This window comes from Spinacia oleracea, chromosome 2, assembly GCF_020520425.1.
Source record: "Spinacia oleracea cultivar Varoflay chromosome 2, BTI_SOV_V1, whole genome shotgun sequence".
Lineage (NCBI taxonomy): Eukaryota > Viridiplantae > Streptophyta > Magnoliopsida > Caryophyllales > Amaranthaceae > Spinacia > Spinacia oleracea.
Window position 1 is genome coordinate 89,394,994 of NC_079488.1, and position 16,530 is coordinate 89,411,523.

The following is a 16,530-nucleotide window of genomic DNA, read 5'->3' on the forward strand; positions in this document are numbered from 1 at the left end:
AGGAACATCAGCTACTAAAGCAAAAAAGGATCAGCAGAGATTTGAGTATGATATCAAGAGTGCATTTGACTTGGGACTTTCACCATCACCAATGGTTACTAAAGTTTCATCTGTTACTAAAGCTCCATCTGTAACTGAAGCTAAAGTTCAAGGACCTATTCATGCTTCAGAAATTATTCAAGTAGTACCTAAAGTTCAAGGATCGATTCAGGCTGAAAAAATTACTCAAGTTGGATCTAAGGTTCAAGGACCTAAAGTTTCATTGGTTACTAAACCTCCGTTGGGTACTAAAGGATCTCATCAATCTGCTAATTATCAAGCTTATTTGAAATTTAAGTATGATGCTTTTTTAGCTCTTTTTGATGAATCAATGGCTGCTGAAAAAGCCATTAAAAGTCAAGGATTTAGTAACTATTGATTATTGAGTTGAAAATTTGTACGTGCATTTATTTGTACTGAACATTTAGTTTAAATAGAATGAACATTGAGGTCAAACGTTTTGATCATTTATTTTTAATAGAATGAACATTGAGGTCAAGTAGTACGTGCTCTTATTGTGTTTGAACATTTAGTTTTAATAGAATGAATATTGAGGTCAAACATTTTGAACATCACTATTTTTCATAATATTTAATTTTTGAATTTATTTTATGTTTTTTTAAGACATCCTTCTGAAGTTTATGAACATTTTAGTCAAATATATTCAACATTATCTACTTTTGTTTCCACTTGATTTTGAACAATACGTATTTGTCAATGTGTTTTCTATTTAAAGATTTTGAACAATACGTATTTCAAAGTGAATATTCTATATGAAAATTTTGAGCATTAAGTATTTTTAAAATGAACATTTTATTGAAATACAATGAATATTAGTAATTTTAAAATTGAACATTATATTGAAATACAATGAATATTAGTAATTTTCATATTGATTATTACTTATTTTCTCAATGAACATTGTTTAACGATATTAATCTTTATATATAATTTTCATAAAATCAAGCAGTTAATAAATATTTATTTTGTATGCATTATTGAGTTGCAAATTTTGTTGTGCATTTGATTCAATACTGCAAAGGAAACTGAATATTAAACATAAAAGAAATGAACACTAAGTTATATGTTTTTGAACAAACCACCAAAATACCCAAATATTTACTTTACATTGTACTAAAAATCTATCTTTGTTTGTTAACCTTCTTACTATCAGCTTAATTTTTCATTAACTCCTCCATGCTTCATTTATGTTTGACTCATGCTTTTCATTTTGCTTTGAAAGCATTAGGAGACCACAGAAAGTGACACGAAGCTTCCTTATTTGATTTGTCTGTATATCAAAAATTAAAAAAAAATTAAAAATGTTTTATGAAATCCAAATATTAAATTATAAAATTAGAAATATAAAAGAAATTCAACAGACAGGACAATAAAACAGAAAAGACAAAAACAATAAAAATAATGAACAAAATACGAAAGAAGAATGAACAAAATTAAACTTACATCATTTGCCTTCAAGTCACAGATCCATTTATGTTCTGGATCACCAGTATAGGTCTCCATGTGCTTCATGACATACACACCGCAGTTTGTATAGTCCTTCATGCTTCTCCATTTCATCTTGAGCAAATTCATTTCATACTTTTGCATTGGTTCTACCTCATAACCAAATGTGCCCATATATTTTGCAAAAGCATCCAACTGGAATTTTGGTTCAAAAATGTAAGATAATTATCTTTCGATGTTTCAAATATACATTTATGAATGATTTATTTCTTACCACAACTTCTGGGTGTCCCTCGTATTTAGCTTCAAATTTTACATTTCTTGGTAGAGGCTTGTTGTCAATTACATCCACAGTTGCATTGTAATGGTTGATGACTAGGAGATATAAGTGTTTTGCAGCAAGAACGGGGATGAATATCTGAAAAAGAGGTAATTATTTAACTTAAAAACAATGAATAATAATATACATTAAAATGAACATTAAAGTTTTAGGAATGGGTTAGAAGTTATATAGGTTTACCTGTTTAAATTGATGAATGTTTTTGAAATTATAGTTATCCAGTTCTTCGTTAATCCTGCTTTTAAAATCATCAAGCCTTTTTTCGTAGGAGGATCCTGCTGGACATACCTTGTTTGTGCACATAATATGCTGCATTTAAAGATAATCAACATTCAATTAAAAAGATATGTAAAATTAGTTACAATGATAATGAACATTTCAATTTAATCATTCGTACTTTTTATCTTAATTTTGTTGAACATTAATTATTTCAATAATGAATATTCCATTTCAAACTTTTGAACATTATGTGTTGTAATTATGAACATTCTATTTAAATATATTAAACATTACTTGTTTTTATATTGAATATTCTTTGTAAGAAAATTGATCATTTTATATAAACAAAATGAACATTTTAAATAACATCAATTATTATACTTACATATGGAACTGTTGAAAGAAAGAGTTTATCTTTATGGCCCTTTGCATTTAGATACTTCGACCATGAATCAATCACACAGTCAACCACTTCCACTTCATCAACCAGTGTTTTCATGTCTTCTCTATTGATGTAGTTATATCCATCAAAATAAAGAACCTCACTACAAACAGGAAGTAAATTAGGAAGAAGTATTCGAATTTAAATTTTAAATTACTTTTACGTGAAATTAAAGAAAATACTTGTTGTCCTGACTACTTAAGACATAATCTGCTAGGCTTTGATGCACTGTGTCCAGATTTTTGAACAAGTCTCGATACTTGACCAAATATGGAGAAAAGAAGGCAGCCGGTAGTTTGTGAATCCTCTGAGGTCTTTTTCCTTCGTCACCTTTCTCATTTCTGTATATACAAAAAATTTAACAAAAAATCGACATAATTATAAAAAGAACATATAAGGTTAAGAGTACGAACATATAAGATAAATAAAGAGAAAGAATATAAAATTCCAGAAGAAGAACCAAGAAGTTAACAGGTTTGAACAAGAAAGAACAAATAATTTTAAAGTATGAACATATAAAGTAAAAGAATGAACAAAAAATACAAAAAGAAAGAACATAACATTCCAGAAGAATGATCCAAGAATTTAACAAGTTTGAAAAAGAAAGAACAAAAACTAGAAGAGTATGAACATATTAAACACGTTTGAACAAAACGTATAAAAAGAATGAATATTAACGAAAAACAAAAACATTAAAAAATTAAATCATGACATTTTAAATAACCAAAACATTATTATGTCTTTAAAATTGTTTTCATAATATAACCAAAGTTTCACAAATACAAATTCAGTCTGAATACAGTTAAAATTTACCCTTCTCCTTCATCTTCTTTTTCCTCTTTGTCTTCAAAAATTTCGTCCAATTTCAAATCTGTTTTTGTGCTTGAAATTAATGTTGATATTGAGACTTCATTCAGTGGAGTTTTTGGTGAAGGAAGAGAAGATTGTTCTGCACCAACAGATTGTTCAGCTTCCACTGCTTTTTGCACCTGCGACTGTGTAGGAGTATGAGGTTCTGCTGGCTCCTCTACCATTTGTGTTGCAACCTTGTTCTCAAGCACTTGTGGTTCAGCATTTTCATTTGTTTTATTTGTTGCAGGCTGCTCCTCAACCCCATCTGTTGTAACCTTCTTCTTAATCACTTGTGGTGCAGGATCCTTTTCATTTCTCACTTCTGGTGCAGGCTTCTCTTGAATTACATTAGTTACAGGCATCATTTCTGATACATGCAACTCAGGCTCCACTGTAGCTGCATCCAAGCTCACAATCTTTCTCTTCTTGTACAACAATGTTCTCCACTGTTGTTTTTTGTTCTTCTGAAGCTGGTTCACTCACTTCTGATTCTGCTTGGATCATTTCCTTAGCTTTTGCAATTTCATTTTCTTTTTTCTCTTCCTCCCTTCTTTGTTTTAGATTCAGCATAGCAGAAGCCAAAGATTCATCTATTTCTTTCAGTGACAAACTTGGCGTAGAGGTGGATGTACCAGCTTTCTGACCTTTCAACTTGTCATCATCTACCATCGGTGATGGTGTAAGTCCCAAGTCGAAAGCTTTCTTGATATTATACTCATATCTCTTGTTATCCTTTTTTGCTTTCTTTTTCTCCAGATCAATTGCATCCAACAACTCTTTTTCTTTCTCCAATAGAGCCTTAATGAAGTCACCAGACCACTCATCTTGGCTTAATGATGGTTCTTTTGCCATTTTTGACAAGAACTCTTCCACTTTAGATACCAACTCATTTCCTGGGAAGAATTCTTGCGCCTTCTTCAGTGAATCAGAAAGCTTTGACAAATTGTCACCAACAGCTTGAATTATACCCACAAACTCATCCATAAACTCCTGTGTTTTAAAACCCATTGACATACATTAGGGAATAGTAAACTTTTAGGTGTTTCAGTTTGAACATTTATAAGTAAAAGTATGAACAACTATATATACTGAATGACACTTGTGCACATACACAATATATAATTAAAGAGGCTTAAACACTTATTTTTATCATTTATTGATACAGTTTGAATAAATAACCAAAGAGGTTTGAACATTTTATTACTTTCTGTATATAATGCACTAATTCTTCATTATGTTATTATATGGCTTAGAGAGGTATGAGCATTATATGCAAAAATAAAGAACATTTAAGCAAAGGGTTATGAACATTTATTTATATATGTTCTAAAAGTATTTTTTTAACATATTAAAGGAAGGAACATAAAATTAATATTACACATATTTATATTTTGCAGAAGAATTAACTTTAATCTATTAGAATGTGATGTATTTAGCAATACCTTGCGAGTTTTTTTTCTTCAATATTGATTTTGGGTAACACCTTTCCCAATCCAAAGCCACTTTCCTCCAATTTATTCCGTTTTTGTCCTATTTCCTTTGTATAGCATGACACAAGTGGAATTCGTCTTGGAGGAAAAAAGTTCATTCTTTGAACTCTGTCAAAATAGAAAATCTGACATAAAAAGTATAAGTGTTAGAAAAACCCTATGATTGATCAAGTAGATTAAAATCATAAATTTAGAAGGTGTAAATGATGTTATACCGTCAACAACGGCAATGGCCCTGTGAAAAATGTTGCTCTGTCCTTTAATTTCAGGTTTTTTTTATACTGTGCAGTAGTTGAGAGCAGTGCCTCCCACACATACTTGCACCAGTTCAAGTTCTGGATCTGCTCATGATCCATCATTGAGAACAAAAATTTGAAGTATGCTTGGTTTGACAATGTGCTTTTGATCAACGTGTTGACAGTCACCACCAAGAAGCTTGTAATGAAATTTGCATCCGGTCCAGCCTCAATTTGGTCTTCTCGACTGTAGTACTTCAAAATTTTCTGAACTGATGGGACCTTATTCCCAAGAGGATTCCACTTTGAATCTATAAAGATCTTTTTCCAACTGTTTTTTTAATGAACAAAATCTAATTAAGATAAACATTCCCAAATAGAAAGGACAAACAATATAAAAAGAAAGAACAAACGCAACAAGAACTATGAACAATTATGAACAATTATATGAATCAGGGTTATAGAAAAAGAACAAGCATATACATATGAACAAAATTTAATTAAGAAAAACAAAATTTCATTAAATATGAACAAAATTTAATTAGGATTCCACTTTTCATGTATTAATGTCTTCTTCAATCTGTTTTTTGAACATATGACTGAAAACTTTGAACATAAAGGAAAACAACTTTGAACATATTGGAGAAAATCTTTGAACATATTGGAGAAAAGCTTTGAACATATTGCAGAAACTTTAAACATAATAGGGAATTGTTTTGAACACAACGCAGAAAAAACTTTGAACATAAGGAGGAAAAACTATGAATAATTGTATGAGATAAACGCAGAAAAAACTTTTTCTCATTATAATTGTATGAGATAAACTTTCAAATTCTGAATGTATATTAAGCCATACACAATTGAACAAATAACTTTAAGTAAAAGAACATTTATAGTACATGCATAATGCAATTAGATTTTTGAACTCTATAACATATTAAAAATAAAAGTATAGACTTAAGATCATTTACCTTGCCATGAATGCAGAAATGTAACACCCCGACAATTCTCTCTTTTCTAAAACAACATTTTAATATAAAACGTAGAGAATTATCAAGGCATTATCGCCCGTGTGAAAACGTAACGGCTTATTCAGAATTTTGCAGCGGAAAACATAAAACTAACTTTAGGTTTATAAATAATCGATTACAGGTTTAATCCCAAAAATCATCCAACGAAAATAAGGAAATATAAATAGTACGACAAGTTTAAAGTCTCAATTAACAAACCCAAGTTAACTTAGCAAATCAAAACTAAATACAAGCTCTCTATTCCCGATCCCAATGATGCAACATCTTCAAACCTGCAGATGGACAATGCTTATTGATCCTTAGAGACTGCTCACCAAAGATTGGGTCATCACAGGATCAATAAGGCATAGCCATGATCAACATGCACAAGCAAAAGCACGTAATCAGCAAAGCTGAGTACTACATACTAAATCAATAATAATCCTAACATGATTCTATTAAACGAACAATCCTAACATGGTACTAAATAAAACATAAGCAGGATAATCAAGATATATTGACTTGAAGACTATACTTGACTGAACTAGACCTTTGTATCATTAACATTATTTTAATTGAAATAGTCAATGGACTGAGTTGTCTACTAGAAACTTCTTCTTCTTCACTAAGGAAGACGAGGTACGGGCGCGACTCCGTAAACCCCAATGACCTGCGATATCGAGGGACTTTTTAAATAAAAATAGAACCGGTGATCAATCCGGCCCCAGAAAAAGCCATAGGCTACCCATGACCCCAACTCCTGATTGTCCGTCACTTTAGACGTGCACAGTCTAAAGCTATTGCTACTCATTTTCACTTTACATGACTTAACTTTTAATACTTGGTTATGACTCATCAAACATAAATATTAAATTCAACAAGTAAACACAACTTCTTTTATCTTTGAATTAAACCAGTGATCACAACATTCAACCAAGAGCCAATTCCAACTGTTTTAATCCTTCCTTTATCCATATTTAAAAAACCTTTATTAGGTATAAGGTTCAACTACCAAACAAGGTCCTCGGCCCTTATAAAGTAGTGAAAATCTAAAGAGGAACAACGATCAATAAAGATCTAAACCAATATTAAATAATATAAAGTTCCACAAAACCAACATGCTTGCATCAATATTCCATGCCAACATGATTCAATTCTTATAATTAAAGTTCTATGCTCAACGCATTAATTCAACGACATTGAACATGAAATTCCAACATAAACAAGTTCATAAATATATTCATCATATTCTCAATACAACACACATCCAAGCACACAGGTATGTACGTACCTTGTGTAAACAAACTGATAGGTCACTTTAACGAATTCAAAAGTCGCCCACAAAGAATTCTCCGCCTAAAACAACCAATAAAATTCCCCAATCAATATCCAACAATTTACAGCAATACTACAGTACTCTAAATACACCCTAAACATATTTTGAACCATCCCAAATATCGAAACTTAACTAAATAACCTCCAAGCATAATAACTATTAAACTAATGATCCCAAAACGTTCTAAACTCCAATAAAACATCCCTTTTAAAATTTCCAGCAATATAAAACAATTTCAAACTAATCTAAAATATATCCAACATACTTAAAATCATAAAAATAATAACTTTAATAACTTATAATCATTCTACCATGATTTTAGAATATTAAAACCTTAAAAATCCATGCTTTAATAATTAAATTCCTTATTTCAATTCAATTACATAATCTGAAAATTAAATTTATTATTTAAACATAATATATAATCTGAAAATATAATTTAATCATGATAACTTATAATTTACGTTCAATAAACATGAATTAAATAAATAAAACTTCATTAAAACCCTAACTTAAACGTAGTTAATAAATCTGAAAATAATTAAATTAATTTCAACAACATATAATCTGAAATTTCATAACTTAATCATAAAAATCATAAATTTAATTCAAGAAACATAAATTCAAATTAATTAAATTAATTAAAACATTTAAATAACTTAGGGTTTAAGAAAATCAACCAAATAGGGAGGAGAGAGAGAGCGGCCGGCGGTCGGAGGCACGGCGGCGCGGCAGCGACGCTGCAGGTGGGCGGTGCAGCGAAGGGGAACAACGAGTTGATGGCGGTGCTCGGTGGTGTTTTGCGTGGCTGCGCAAAAATAGAAATAGGTGAGGAGGAGAGCGAGAAAACGAAGGAGAAGAAAGAAGAAATAGAGGGGAGAGGAGAGTTACCGGCGGCGGCTAGAGAATCTGGTGGCGTGCAGGTGGAAAGGTGGTCGCGGATGGCCGCGGCGGCGCCTGTTGATGGTGGTTGATGCAGGCGGAGAGGAGGGCTGCAAGGAGGAGAGGGAGGAGGAGTAATATCGTGGGAGAGAAGAGGGAATGAGAGGATTGGTTTACTGGCGGCAGAGGACAACGGTGGGGGACGACGGTGGTCCGACGGTGGTCCGACTGGCGGCTGAGAGCAAGGAGAGAAGCAAGGTTTTGGGTTTTGCTGGTTCACGTGAAGGAGAAGGAATAAGGAGGGTTTGGGATTTGAGTTTTACGTGAAGTAAAAACAAGGAGAGGGTTATGGGTTTACTTGGTAGTTTATTTAACTTGGGCTTTATACTTGGGCTAGGATTAAGATTTAGTTTGTTGAATCCAAAATGGTTAGGATTGCTTCCCAATTTCAATCGAACGGAATTTCGTAATTCGAATTCGTTTTAACTTAAAATTCTAAAATCATTTTCAATTTCGTAAATCGTTGAAAATATTAAAATGTAATAAATAAATATACGTTAATTATATGTTTATTACTAAAATTCATAAATTCCATTTAAATATAAATAATATACGTTAAAATATATTAATAAAATTTATAAATTTACGGGGGATTACAAGAAAATTCTTCACTAGCCTTGTCAGACTATGCCTCAACTATCTCTACTTCACCGATAGGAAGGCCATACATCTTTTTCACGTCCTCAAATTCTATCAGAATTTTCTCATTCTTTGGCAGATAAAGATTTTGGCTGTTTTCCTCAAAGTTGTTACACAGCCATGTAACAAATTGTTGGGATGAAGTAGGTAGCTGGAAATCTAGCAATGCTCCTAGACCAATATTTCGAACGGCCTCCTTCTTCTGTTCATTCATCATGGAAATGAATGTGATGAATTTTCCGTGTCCTCCTCTAACACCGGTTTTTTCTTCCTTTTCTTCTTCTACTCTCTCCTTATAAACAACGATTGATTTCATTGGTTTCTTTCTTGCAGGAACTTCTTTGGTAATCATCGCCAAAGGGGAAGCCTCACGTTTCACAATTAAATCTGATTAACAAAGCCAAAAATTAATGCAGGAATAATAAGAATAAAAATAAATTACATAGATTCATTCAAGTATTTTTATTTTTACCTTTTTCTGAATTGTGAATATCATCATTTTCATTCTCTTCTTTCCCTTCTCAATCCTCATCAGCTATTTTCCTCTTTCGTTTCTTTTCAGCAGGTAGGTTTGCTTTTGGTGTTGTTCTTTTTGATGCTGGAAAAGGAACACATATAAGTGAGTTTTAATAACAATCCTAGAATATTTTATCTTATGGAAAACAAATAAATTTTAGTCTTACCTATTTCTTGTCTTTGTTTTTCGAACATAAGCAACCTATCCTTCACCGGTACTGTTTGCTCTGTTAGAGAAGAACATAGAATTAAGAAGTTTTGATAAATATGTAATACAATGTTTAACATTTTATACTAAATATATATATACCTTTTTTCATCTTTTTTTGTTGTTTCACTTCTTCTTCTTCCCATTCTTCGTCTTCCTCATCTTCCTCATCTTCTTCCTCTTCTTCCTCATCTTCTTCCTCTTCTTCCTCTTCTTCTTGAACCTCTTCTTCTTGTTCCTTTCTTTTTTTTCAAACTTTCTTTCATTTTCCTTTTCCCTTTAGCTATGACTTCTGCAAGTCCTGTCAATAGAACAAAATGGTAAAATTGTTTGAACATATGACCAAAAAACTTTGAATAATTGTAAATTTTAACATATGTCCAAAAACTTTGAACATATGATAAAAAACTTCAAACATAATGCAGAAAACTTTGAACTTAATATAGAAAATTTTTGAACATGATGGAGAAAAACTTTGAACATATAACCAAAAACTTTGAATAACTGTATGAGATAAACACAGAGAGAATTTTTATCCAAACAAGAATAACATTTTATGATAAATAAATGAACATTCCATGAAAAAAATTTGAACAATGTTAAATTTTATTAAGTTCAAAGTTATTTTATCACATGTTCAAAGTTTTTTGAACATATGATAAAAAACTTGGAACATAATTCAGAAAACTTGAACTTAATATAGAAATATTTTGAACATGATGGAAAAAAACTTTGAACATATAACCAAAAACAATGAATAACTGAGATAAAAACGGAAAGAATTTTTATGCAAACAAAAATAACATTTTATGATAACCAAATTAACATTCCATGAAAAAACTTTGAACAATGTTAAATGTAAAACCTGTTTTCTGTTCATCTTTCACTTCTTCAGTATCCTTTTTCTTGTTTCTTTTCGTTGCAGTCCTAAGAGGAAGAATTCTTCCTTTAACAGATGCTTTTTTCTCAACTCCTGTAAAAAAGATAATAATGTATTTAATATATTAACATTTTATCAAATATCTTATATTATTGTTTAACATTTTTTTTGTATGTATAGTTACCTTTTTGCTTTTTTGTTTTTGTGATCTCAACATCCAAAGGCTCATCCTCAACTTCTTTCTCAGCCACTTTCCTTTTCTTTGGAGTATTTGTTACTTTGGAAGCAACTTCAGAAACATCTACATTACTAACAAATACTAAGTACAACTTACATAATAATATATTTGATCATTTATTGAAATAAGATTGAAAATGTAAATATTTACCTTTTCCATCAAATTCTTCTCTGGTAACTATTTCAGCACAAACATTTTCTTGCACTTTCACCATTGATCTTGTACTTCTTCTCGGATTGTATGAATCTGATATGTTGTGCAACTTCTTTTGTAGTGCTTCATCAATATATATATTTTGAATGGCTTTCTTCTTGTTAGCAGTTGTCTTCCTTCCTTTTCTTGTTCCATTACCACCATTGGTTGGATCTGCACTCTCTGAAGCATTTACATTTTCAACCACCTTGGCTTTGTGGCATCATCATCTTCTTTTTTCTTTCTCTCAGCTTCTCTTTCCTTTCTCTCAGCTTCTTTCCTTTCCGCGCGCTTCCTCTATCAACTCTTTGTTGTTTTTAGCAATAAGCTGACTCATTTTATCTTCATATTCTTTCTTTCTTTCCTCAATATCCTTCTTCTTTGCTTCAGCTTTATCTTCTTCTTCCTTTTTCTTATTAGCCTCCATCCTCTTGTTTTCAGCTTCTTTCTTCCCAGCTTCTCTTTCGGCATCAGCTGCAGATGCCTTTTCCTCAGCCAATCTTCGGGCTTCTGCGTCAGCTGCAGATGCCTTTTCCTCAGCCACTCTTTTGGCTTCTGCATCAGCTGCAGATGCCTTCTCCTCAGCCAGTCTTTTGGCTTCTTTCTCAGCTGCAGATGCCTTTTCCTCAGCGACTCTTTTGGCTTCTGCATCAGCAGCAGGTGCCCTTTTCTCAGCTCCTATTTGTGCAGCTACGGCAGGTGTAGCTATCCTCTCCTCAGCTTCTTTGCTGGCTTTTGCAGCAGCTGCAGCTACCATTGCTGCAGCCTTTTTTTTTTTGTTCTGCTTTATGCTCTTTGCTAAAAGTTGTTTCACTAACATGTTTCCCCTGATAAACAAAGTACAAAAAAGTGTGATCATATATATATGAAAACGTATGAACAATATCATTTAAATATAAACTTACAAATAAACAAGAAAGAAAGAGCTGTTCAATAATTAAGAATAACCCATAAAAAATAAAGAACAAACAATTCCAAATGAATGAACAAACAATGAAACAATTATGAACAAATATGCAGAAGAAAATGAATTGTTAAAAAAAAGTAAAATTGTACCTATTTTTGTAGCAATCTTTTTTTGTACCATACATTTTGAAGGATCTTCTTGATCTACTTCACTGTTTTTTGAATAAGATATTGTTAATATACATGCTATTTTATATAAAATTAAGAACGATTCAACTAAATTGAAAATTCATATTATTTTTTACCTTGATGTTTTTTGAACTTCAGACTGGGATTTTGATGAAGATTTCTCAGTAACTTCAGGCTGGGATTTTGATGAAGATTTGTCGTCTTCTTCACTGTAATTTGAATAGTAAGGTGTAAACGTACAAATCATTTTATATAAAATTAATAAAAAAATCATTCAAAAAGCTAAAAATAGACATTATATTATACCTCAATGATTTTTGAACTTCTGTCTCAGAAGTTGTAGATGCCTTCCCATCTCCTTCACTGTATTTTTTTTTATTAATATGATGTTAATGGACACATTATATTATATAATATTAAAAATTATTCAAATTTAAAACAAAATTGATATTATCTTATACCTTAATACTTTCTGAACCTCTGGCTGGGATTTAGTTGGTCTTCGCTTAAATTTGAGTATTAACCTTTGTGGTTGTTCTCTAGATTTTATAAATGTATAACTAATGAGTGTCCAGAGCAAAATACAGTTTGAAGAAATGAATATTTTATGAAAACAAAATGATCATTTAACATAAAAACAGTTATCATGAGTTTTAATATTAAAAAGGACTGAAGAAATGAACAAAAGTTCAAACATTGAAATTATGAATATAGCAGTTGAAATAATTGAACATTTTCTAAACCAAACTTAGTATATCAAAGTAAACGAACATTTTATAAAAAGGAATTGAATATTTTACCAAAATGAATTGAATATTTTACCAAAATGAGTGTAGTTTTAAAATTTTACGATAGAAAAATTGAATATTAGTACAAAGAACATTTCCATTATGAATATAATTCTAGAAATAATTCATAGTATATTCAAAAACAAAACTCAGTAACAAAATATATTCCAGAAAAAAATTGAACATTTTAAAAAAAGAAAATGAATATTTTATAAAAATATATTGAACATTTTATAAAAAGAAAAATGAATATTTTATCAAAATATTTTAAACATTTTGCAGACAGACAGTTATCATGAGTTCTGGACTTAGTTTTTTGGACATAGGAATGAACAAATGTTCAAATCATTTTAATTATATATATAACATTCGAAATAATTCAGTATTCCTAAAGAAAACTCAGTAGACCAAAAAGGATATCCAGTTTGGAATATATATGAACATTTTTCAAAAAGATATTGAATATTCTGCTATAATCAATTGAACATTTTGCCTAAGATAGTTATCATGAGTTCTCGAGTTAATTTATTTTACAGAGGAATGAACAAAACTCAGTAGACCAAAATGAATATTTAGCTTAAACAATATGAACATTTACACATAAATTGAACATCTAACATAAGGATAGAAAAACTCAACAAAAGTTCATCACATTTACATTATTATAATAATATTTGAAATAATTGACATTCCAAATCCAAATTTTAATCATCAATAAGATTATTCTTAAATCTCTATGAATATGAACAATGTATCATTATTTTGTAATTGTATCAAATGTCTAAAACGGCACATTCGTAAATTAAATAGAAATTGATATTCAAAAACATAAAAATTACTTACTGGACTTTGTCTATTTGCTTTTCAGTTTCAATTTCATTCTCAATTTGGTATTGTCCAGTTCTGTGACCAAAAAACCAATAGTTAGGGTTTGGTAAAATCACTTCGCAACGAAAATGATCATTAACATAAAATTGATTGATCATTAACATAAAATTGATTGAACATATGTAAATTAAAATGAATTTTATCTACGAAAACTTAAAATAACATACTCCGTCATGTCTGTGACCAAAAAACCAATAGTTAGGGTTTGGTAAAACACTTCGCAACGAAAATGAACATTACATAAAATTGATTGAACATTAACATAAAATTGATTGAACATATGTAAATTAAAATCAATTTTATCTACGAAAACTTAAAATAACTTACTCTGTCATATCTGATTGCTTTTCAGTGCCGATTTTTGGCTCTTCACTAGATCTTCCAGTACTATAGCAAAAAAATCAGAAGTTAGGGTTTGTTAACATCATAAACCAAAAAAATTGACCATTATAATGAAAATACTGAAAATAACTAAATTAAACAGATATTTAACTATTTAAACAGTTGCATGTACGAAATCTGAAATTAAATTACATACGTTTCTTTTTTTTTTTCTTTCGGCATCTTCGTTTTTCTGAAATAGAACGAAAATAAACAAAATTAGATTTCATATTTAGTTCGAAAATAAAATCGAAATATCAGAATCATTTCTAATTACTTACTTTTTGCTTTTCGTTGGATTTTGTAGCTTGTTCATGTCAATTTCATCTCGAACATCCATTTTTCTCCTTTTTTTTCACCAAAAAGAAGGCACAGATTTCTTCTCTGATATTTTCTGCAAATTCAGCTTAAATAATGAAGATTAGTAGCGTTTGAAGAGAGAGAAAGTAAATTGAGGTGGTTGCAGGAAGTTTAATGGCGGTTTTAGGAGAGAGAAAGCAATCAACGTAGATGAGTGGGCGGAGGAGAGAGAAAATTTTTTGCGTGCTGAGAATTTGAACGGTTTTCGAAATTTTTTTTTTTTTTTTTTTTGTATTTATAGGCGATTCCTGCACGAAATTATTACCCTCACGTGCCATTTTTTTTTAAAATTAACTACCCGCGCGTGGGATTCACGCGCCTAACAATGGTAGGGGGTACAGCCAGCTTGGCTGTACCTGGGTAGTTTATGAAAGCAGCGTCGTTTTGGGCAGCGGGTACAGCCAAGATGGCTGTACATGGGTATAGCAATTAGGGGTATGAGCAGAATAGTTTGAATGGGACTCTTGAGCGTGTTCAATTATCCATGAGCCCAATTTAAGCAACCCAACATGGGTTTACATCTCCATTTCTCCAAATACGCTCCACACCCAGACTCTAACCCACGGCCCAAATCCAGCCCCCACTTAACCTTTCTCCCTCACCCAAGGTCCAGTCCAGTGATGTAGCCTACACCTCAGCCCAACACTGGCAGTCCCCCAACAACACCCGCGGCCCAGTCCACCGCATCAGTTCTTACTATTACCGTCAATCAAAAGTTATATATTTTCCTTAACAAAGAATAATAACAAAAATTTTGGGATCAAAATTTGGTGTCTACACTAATATACGACGACATTAAGAAAGATAGCTTAGTCTTCGATTATTTTTATTTTCTCATGTTAAACGAGCATGTAATATTGTAGCTCATCTAATGGAAAGGTGGGATACAAGTAATAATTAAGAGTATGTTTGTATTGGTTCCTTCCCTCAAAGTCTTATAACTTTGGCGGAATTTAATTTACATTAATAAAATGCTTGTCCTATCTTTCCCTCAAAAAAAATTGCTAATTGGAATAACATGTACTACTATATTCTTTTTATTTAGGAAAATTTGGTAATATTAATCCAACATTTGGCCGATTTTCTTTTATTAGTCACACCTACGACATATTTTTTAAAAATCCCACATTTACTACCCAACGATTTTTATTCAGTACATGACCTTGTGACATGTTTTAGATGCGGAGAGCCTACTGATATAGACCATAAGAGGCAAGAGGGATTTCTAAGGAGATCTTCAGTAGAATACAGAAAAGGACCCCCCATCCTTTGATCCACCAACTTAGGCGAATTATAACCAGATTTTGCAGTTCATTGGCAGAGCATGATGTATTTCTGACAACAACCCATATTTTCTTGAAAAAGGAGTTCTTCCTGTACATTATCCATTGATCAAAGGCATCCGATTAATGGGATGGGAATACCCAATGTAGTTCCCAAGTTTCTAACCACCAGCACCATATTTTATACGAAAATGGACAATGTAGTAGATGTTTCGAGCTTTCGGGAGAGGAGTGACAGAAAATATATATTAAGCTCTAAAACAATGTAGTACTAAATTTTCTCTAGTGTTAATAATAAAATACAAAAAAAAAATATTACGAGGGGTCATATTAAAATGAGACCAACTTTTATACTCCTGTAAAAAAAATTGACAAGTAATAATAGGAATTCATTATCACCAATTCACCATAATAAAACATCAATTTAATATTTAACTAGTTTTTGAGTCCGGGCGATGCCCCGGGTTACTACATTAATGACATTCACATTTACTTATATTTTCTTTTTGCAATTATAACATGAACATAAGTAATAGCTTAGTGGTAAAGGCTTTATTGTTTAAATTCAAGGTCAAGGGTTCAAACCTTAAGCAAACCATGTTTGTTATTTTTTTTAATGTGTAAGAAGATTACATTGAGCAAACCACCCACAAGAAGAGCACCAGGTGTCACATAAACTTTCTTTTAAA

The 16,530-nt window shown here is 31.2% G+C and overlaps 1 long non-coding RNA gene across 1 annotated transcript in view; it reads right to left on the minus strand.

Annotated features, from left to right (window-relative positions):
• Positions 1-6,231: 6,231 nt before the first annotated feature.
• Positions 6,232-16,530, minus strand: part of LOC130467995 (uncharacterized) — a 71,007-nt gene continuing 60,708 nt past the window's right edge. The window contains exon 4 of the long non-coding RNA XR_008928211.1: positions 6,232-6,422. This is a non-coding gene — a long non-coding RNA (uncharacterized lncRNA). The remainder of the gene's footprint in view (positions 6,423-16,530) is intronic.